Below are 8,030 nucleotides of genomic sequence, written 5' to 3' on the forward strand. Positions count from 1 at the left end.
CTGCCTAGGTCCGTCCCAGGCCAACCAATAATAATTAACAAAATGTATTTTTTTAAATATAGGCCTATGGCGCATCCTGTACATGCACTTCAACTTTTACAACAAAAGCCTACCTGTAGTACCTTCTACTGTACTTAGGCCTAGGCCTACACTTTGTTGTCGTCGGGGTATAATTCTGTATCTAAATGAACAAGGAGCGAACCTAGCTAGTCAACATCTAGGCTAGGCTAATTGATTTTAAAATCAATAACCCACCAGGACTATCTGTCGTTTTCTTCTTTGCAACAGCGGATGAAAAAAAGTCAGTTATTCTACAACGTTTCATGATTCTTTATCACTAAACATTAACAAACACTAGTTTTGACGCACTCCGTTCTGTAGCGTGTCTGCTGTTTAAAACAAACTTCCTAGCCTAATTTTGAGACTGGCTATGATGACTGAGATGGACTATGTTGATTTATTAATAATATTTTGTTTGGGATGAAAAAAAAAGGAGAGTCCAGTATGGCTATGGAATTTACTAACCACAAAATCCACATTTAGGTGATTAAGTCGCAAAACTTTATTTGCATTTGGTGGATTAAGTCGCAAAACTTTAGCTTCGTTTGGTGGCACCATTTACTCTAGGTAGACGGCGACCGGTTTCGTTACCGGTTGGTACATTTCTTACAAACATTCAGCCAAAGGCCAGTGAAAGTTGAGACGGCAGCCGTGTTTTTATCGATGTTTGCCATCCTTATGTGGAAGCTGACATATTTTATGAATGTAGGCTTGTAATGCAGGCTACAATTTAAAAACGGGTGGGACTCATTCAAAAATTCGAGGGGGTTCGCTAGAGAACAGGGGGGTTCGCTAGAAAAGGGGGGTTCGCCCGAACCATAAAAACCCCCCCTGGCTACGGGCCTGGGTTGTCAAAAATCCCTGATATAAGATCATGAGAATTTTTTTTGGCACTTCATTTTGACTAATAGTGATGTGATGATGATGAATTTTACTAAAAGTGTCATTTCTGGCCATCTAGAGGTACTATTTTCTCACCTCAGCTCCAACCATTGTGGGGCTGAGGTGGGTGTCGACTCACAAAATGCCCTCCCCCTCCTTTCAAAACAGGTCTGTGCCCTTCCCTGGGTATGACATTGAACTCCATCGAATCGGCTCCTGATGTATGTCTTAGTGACTGCTGTTTGTTTTTTAGGATGTGATCTGGTTTTTCATGTCCATTTTTCGTGATTATGACTATTCTGGCAGTGGATAAAGAATGTTTTGAGCAGAGGTGGATTTAAGCCCCCCCCCCCCTTCATTTTTTAAGGAAAAATAAAGAAGAAAAATATATTCAAATTGAAGTGCGAGAGTGTAATTTCCGGCCATCTAGAGATGCCCTAGTAATAAATTTTCTTGGGTGGTTACTCGGTTTGCGAAAGTCACTCCCTGGTTCACCTCTCTTTCGAATTCCAGGATCTGCCACTTTTGATTTATTACATAATTATTTTTGCGCTTATTTATAATGCGTCTATTGCAATTTTCAATTTATCTTCTCAAACAATCCTAAGAACGTTCAGAGTGCGCTACTTCACAGGGGGATTCGCCTCCTTGACCCCGCCGGGGTCCTACGTGACTTGCATAACGGCTCCCCCTCTTTCAAAATCCTGGCTACGTCCCTGGAGGTGCGCATTGGTTCCAGGAATTGTTGGGTTTCGTATTGGGGTCAGCCACGGACTTGCTTGCGTTGTGGAGAGGAGGGTCATATGATCCGAGAGTGTGATCGCAAGAAGTGCAATCGCTGCTTTCAATTGGGTCACGTGGCCCTAGATTGTACCAATGATATTGTCTGCTCTATTTGTAGTGCCAGTGGGCACGTGTTTCGTAATTGCCCGTTTCCTTTAGCGCTAAAGCTAGGGGTGATAGGCAGGATGGGGTAGATGATGGTACTGAAGAGAGTCATCGTGAGGGGGCGGAGGTTCAGGGGGGATCTGTGGCGACCGTTGTGGTAGAGAAGGGTGTGTTCGTGGAGGAGGATGGTGTTGTGACGGAAGATGGTGTTGTGGAGAGCGGTGCAGCTGGCTATGAGTCAGCGGAGGGTCCGGAGGTGGAAAGTGAGGGTGGTCAGTTTTCGTGGGCCGATTGTGAGGGTGGGGGGGTCTTTACCAGACTCTGAGGATCGGAATCTGACGATTGTTAGTGATCAGGCATCTTCGGATGATGAGGTAATGGAGCCGGTAGATGCTGAGACGGCACGGCGCAAAAAGGCCCTGGATAAATTAGGATTCTAATTTAGCCAAGGAGAGAGGTTTGGTTATCAGTTGCCCGAAGGGTTGCAGTAAATGTTCTTTTTCTTCTTGGCAGGCATATGTGGATCATATGTCGAAGAAGCATGGGAAAGGGGCTGTCATGGTGGATTGTCCGGTAAGGGCGTGTCGGAAAAGATCTTCAGGCCTGCTGACCTTATCCCTAAGTCCATTTTTTCGTAGGGTATTCAGAAAGTTTTCCTTTACTGTTGTTTTAATGGTTGTTTTTGCTTCATTAAATGTCAATGGGTTTAGAGATTCCTCCAGGAGGGCCTAGATTTTTCAGTTATGTCGAGAGAAAAAGTATGACGTGGTTTTTTTACAAGAAGTCCATTGTTGTTCTGTTCAAGAAGGTGATTTTTTTTGTTCTCAGGAGTGGGGTGCGAGTGCCTATTGGGGTGGGAATTCCAGCAGGAGTGGTGGGGTGGGGATTTTGTTGCGCCCGGGTTTATCTCTTGGAAGGGTTAGGCGGGACCCTGATGGGTCGGCGCTGTCCGGGGTGGTGGAACTTGAAGGGGTGTCGGTGCAGCTTTGTTGCGCCAAATGATCCGGCTTGCAGGAAGATATTTTTCAGTTCATTGGCTAGGTGGGTTTCTCCGGGTTTTCCTTGTTTGTTGGGGGGTGATTTTAATTGTGTTTCTGATTCTAGCTTAGATAAGGTTGGGGGAAATCCGGGCTTGGGTTCGATTGGCTCTGCGGAGCTGTCTGATTTTTGTAAGCTGTTTGGTCTTTCTGACAAATTTCGTTTGTTATTTCCTCAGGCTGTTGCCACGTCTTGGGCTTCAGCTGCGAAGCGGTGGCATGCAGATTAGATAGATTTTATGCTGCTGATTCTTTTTAAGTTACAAGTTTTGTTTATACTCCATGTCATTGCTCTGATCATGATTGGGCGGTGATGTCGGTGGATATCATTGGGGGTATGGAGAGGGGAAAGGGGGTGTGGAAATGCAATGTTTCGGTTCTTAATGACCAGGGTTTTATTGCTGATTTCATTTCTCAGTATAAGTTATGGCAAACTTTAAGGCCTGGTTTTCCGTCTGTTGGTGGGATGATGTCAAGAGGAGATGTAAGGAAGTTATTGTTTATCATTCAGTTAGGATTAGTAGGGAGAAGAAGAGGGAGAGAGAAAGATTAGAGGGGTTGTATGATGAAGTGAGGGTTCGTTTTAATTTATCTCATTCTACTGATTTGTTAGATTCTTTAGCAGAGATTAAAGCTAAGTTAGATCAGTTGGCGCCGGATGAGACAGAGGGAGCAAGGGTTAGAGCCAGGGTTAAATTTTTGGAGGATGGGGAGAAAAGTTCAAAATATTTCTTTGGTACGGAAAAGCGTATGGGGGGAGGAAAAGATTATTTGTTCTGTTAGGGATTCGCGTGGGAATGTTTTTTCAGATAGTAAAGGGGTTTTGAATGTTTTTTCTGGATTTTACAGGGGTCTTTTTGATGGGGGGATGCTCTAGATGAGCGAGGGAATGCTCTAGACTAGCGAATGCAGGATCCTTTCATTGAGTCAATTTGTCGTTTTGTGCCCGCTAGCGAAATGGCATTTCTAGAAAGGAGTATTGAGGTTGAGGAGGTTCGGGAGGCTTTGCGTTCAATGGCTAAGGACAAGTCCCCAGGTTTGGATGGGTTGCAGGTAGAGTTTTTTTTACAGTTTTGGGATGTTCTCTCTGTTGATTTCCTTCAAGTTTATAAGTGTGTTTTCGAGGTTGGTTCTTTATCTAACTCTCAGAAAGGGGGTTTGATTAAATTGTTGCCTAAGGGTGGTGATCAACTAGACCCGAAAAACCGTCGGCCTATTACTTTGTTGAATGTTGATTATAAGATTTTAGCTAAGCTTTTATGTTCACGGTTGGGTAAAGTCATGGAATTTTTAGTTGGTCCATTCCAGTCATGTAGTGTGCCTGGGAGAAGGCTCCAGTCTAATTTGGTGCTGTTGAGGGATGTGGTGGAATATGCGTCTCTGGGCAGTTCGCCGTTGGCTTTAATTTCTTTTGACCAGGAGAAGGCATTTGATAGGGTTAGTTTTAGCCTTCTTTTTCGGGTTTTGGAGAGGTTCGGGTTTGGATGTAACATGATGAGGTGGTTGCGGTCCATGTACTTCGATTTACGTAGCTGTGTTATGGTTAATAGTTTTGTTTCAGATTCTTTTCCAGTGACGCGTGGGGTAAGGCAGGGGTGTCCGCTTTCTCCTTTGTTATATGTGTTGTATATGGAATCATTATCAAGCTTTATTCAGGGATCTCATTTGATTCAGGGGGTAGTGTTACCGGGTAGCGGGGGGAAGGAATGCAAGTTTGTGCAGTATGCTGATGACTTGACCAGTATTTTGACGTCCCGTGCATTTGTTGCTTCCTTGTTAAGTTTATTAAAATCTTTTGAGATGGCATCTGGTTCTCGGTTTAATTTATTGAAAACCCAGGGTTTGTTGTTGGGGAAATGGCGGGGTATGTCACAGCTCCCGGGTGTTGACGCGGTGCCTTGTTCTACTGGTTCTTTGAAGGTTTGTAGGGTGAGGATTGGGGGGCGGGGTGCTGGTTATGCTTCATGGGAGGAAGTTGTGGTTCGTTTTGAGAAGGTGGGGGCGAAGTTGGCGAAGAGGAAAATGTCGTTATTTGGTCGTGTTTTAATTTTAAATTCGTTGGCATTGCCTATGTTATTGTACGTCGCGCCTGTATACATCATGCCTGTTGTTTTTGTAAAACGGCTGTATAAGTGTATTTTCTCTTTTTTGTGGCTGGGTAAAAGGGAAATGGTGGCTCGCAGATCTGTGTTTTTGCCGCAGTGTGAGGGGGGATTGGGTTTGGTTGATCCGGTTGTTAAATGTGAAAGTGTTTTTGTGTCTTTTATTGCTTTGGTTTAAAAGGGTGTTGATTGGTCTTACTTTTGTATCTATTGGTTGGGTCAGTTACTCAATAGATTGGGAATTTCAATGTGGGACAATAGGCGCCCTCATGCTTTCGATGCTCCAGCTGAGTATGAGCGCTTGGGTCAGTTGTGTTTGGAGGTGTGGCATGTATGTGATGGGGCTGTGGAGTGGGGCTCATTAACAAGCAAAAATGTTTATGAGTTGATGTTGGCAGGGAAAGGTTATGTTGCCTCGGTTGTGCGTGCTCACCCTGATAGGGATTGGGGGACTGCATTCAAGGCTTTGGATTGTGCTCTATTGTTAAATGATAGTAGAGAAGTGAGTTGGAAGGTGCTCCATGGGTGTCTTCCTGTGGGGAGTGTCCTCAAGGAGCGTAGGATGTTGGTGAAAAGGTATGATTGTCCGGGGTGTGGTAGTGTTGAATCTATTATTCATTGCATTATGGGATGTCTTCGTCTGTCTTTGGTTTGGCAATGGTGTTTTGATTTGTTAAGTCAGTTTTATTGGTTGAATATACATTTTTGTGAGGAGCATATTATGTTCTATTCTTCTGTGGCTTCGGACAGGAAAGTTTATAGGTTGGCGGTGTTTTTGATTTCTGAAATTAAGTTAATAGCTTGGAGGTCTAGATGTAGGGTTTTGTTTCATGATGAATGTATTTCTGTGGAGGGTATGGTGGTCAGGGTTAGGGATGCTGTCCGGACACGAATTAAGTTAGAATATCTTAAATGTTCATCAGATTTTTCTGCCTTTCGTAAAACTTGGTGTATTCAGGGTGTGTTTGCCCTTTTAGTTGAAGGTAGATTGGTCCTTAAGGTATAATTTCGGTTTCTTTGCAGTAATATGTGTTAGGTTTGTTTCTAGGTTTGTTAGTATTGTTTTGTTTGGTTTAGTTTCTGTTGCAGTTGGCAGGGAGTTTCGTAGGCTCACGTATTCCGGTCTGCCGTGTGCAGCCTGCCTGAGGGTTTGACGCTTTGTTATTATTTGTCTGTTAGGTAATAAGTGTTCAGCCATATAAAATTAAAAGCAATCTTAAACTAAAAAAAACTTAAGGCAAAATAAAGAAAAAAAACACGTAATTTAAGTACATTTCTATTACGATATAGTGAAGAGCATTTCCAACACCAATATCCAATAATCCAATAATTTATTAGGAACTGCACTTTTCAATCAGTGGCACACTTCTCAATCGAATGTGCGTCCAAAACAAAATGTACAGTAAAGTTCACAAAAAAGACTTGTGCTAAGAAAAAGACAATTTAAATTTTCAAAAGGGACATTAAGAAAAAGAAAAAAAAAACTGTTCAGCCATATAAAATTAAAAGCAATCCTAAACTAAAAAAAACTTAAGGCAAAATAAAGTGATGCAAACAATCACACCAACAATTATACAACACCATACAAACGTACATGAAATACACATACAGTACATAAGTACATTAGACTTGCCACAAGTCTCTAATTATAGGTTTTCCTAGTGTTAGTTAATTTTGGAGAGCGCCACCAGCGACGGTATATATCGAGAAACTTTTATGCGAATTAGAAAAATCCAAGAAAAAGTATACTATGAAACGCCAAGCAAATAGGCCATGGAATAGGAGCTTGTTCCGTCCTGGCCACGGGTTGCCCTGATATTACAGTACTTTCAGGAAACAGCCCATCCTCTATAGAGGAAAACATATTTACAAACGATAGAATTGTTATTAGGACGACGGTTTGCGCCAGGTAATATCATAGGAATGATTTTTTTTTAAAACTGTAACCTGACCTGTTATCGTACCGAACTCAGTACGTTTTCTTGTGATATAATATTACATATATAGTGAAAGTATTTTTTTGCAAGAGCGCAGATTTTAACTATTTTACATAAACATGAATATATGGAGGCCGATACAGAGGCTACCTAGGATAGATAAATTAATAAAATATCCTACGAAAATATGTGCATGCAATAACTAACAAAACTTTTGAGTTAGGATTTTGAAATATTTTGTTACATATATTTTAACACGTAATTTAAGTACATTTCTATTACGATATAGAGTGAAGAGCATTTCCAACATCAATATTCTAGCGTACTGTTGTTTTATATTAATAGCATTGGTATTGTTATTCTAGCATCGCTTCTCGGCCTTTTGGCTATGATCATGTGTAATATCTGTTCTTTTCAGCTTAATATCTGAAACGCTGCTCATTGAGTAGCTTCGAATATTAAACTGATTTTTAGAATTAGGCCATGGAATAGGAGCTTGCTCCGTCCTGGCCACGGGTTGCTCTGATATTGCAGTACTTTCAGGAACAGCCCATCCTCTACAGAGGAAAAAATATTTACAAAAGATAGAATTATTGTTAGGAGGACAATTTCCGTCAGGTAATATCATTATTCACTTGCGAAATTTTTCATATATATATATATATATATATTGGGCAATTCAAATCAGGTCGACATTACAAGCATCATAAAAACATGACATTAAAAATATAAAACCAGAAAATATACAATGAAAAAAAAGAATAGTTGATTAAAAAAAGTATAAGAAGTAGCCCTACTCATTATTAAGGAGTCGAACGGCAACATGTAGGAACGAATTTCTACATTTATTTGTTTTACTCACCGGACACCGGAAACGATGCCGATGTGGTAGAAGCTCAAAATCATTAAACATTGCATGATTACTGATTTTTGAGATAGTTATATATATATACATAAAATGCAAAAGCAATGAAAAAACGGTGTATAATCATTGAAAGTTGACTTGCGGAACACAAATTTATTAAGCTATAACAAAATCAAACGGATATTTCAATAGTTCCTGCTATCTTCATCAACGTTAAAGAATATATATACATACATACACACACACACACACACACACA

The 8,030-nt window shown here is 41.1% G+C and overlaps 1 non-coding gene across 1 annotated transcript; it reads left to right on the forward strand.

The window, feature by feature from the left end:
• The first annotated feature begins 7,272 nt into the window (after window positions 1-7,272).
• Window positions 7,273-7,465, forward strand: LOC117115239. The gene has a single exon (XR_004446518.1). It is a non-coding gene; the product is annotated as a U2 spliceosomal RNA (small nuclear RNA).
• The last annotated feature ends 565 nt before the right edge of the window (window positions 7,466-8,030 follow it).

Source organism: Anneissia japonica, unplaced genomic scaffold (genome assembly GCF_011630105.1).
Source record: "Anneissia japonica isolate Jap-2015-1 unplaced genomic scaffold, ASM1163010v1 scaffold288291_len444093_cov181, whole genome shotgun sequence".
Taxonomy (NCBI): domain Eukaryota; kingdom Metazoa; phylum Echinodermata; class Crinoidea; order Comatulida; family Comatulidae; genus Anneissia; species Anneissia japonica.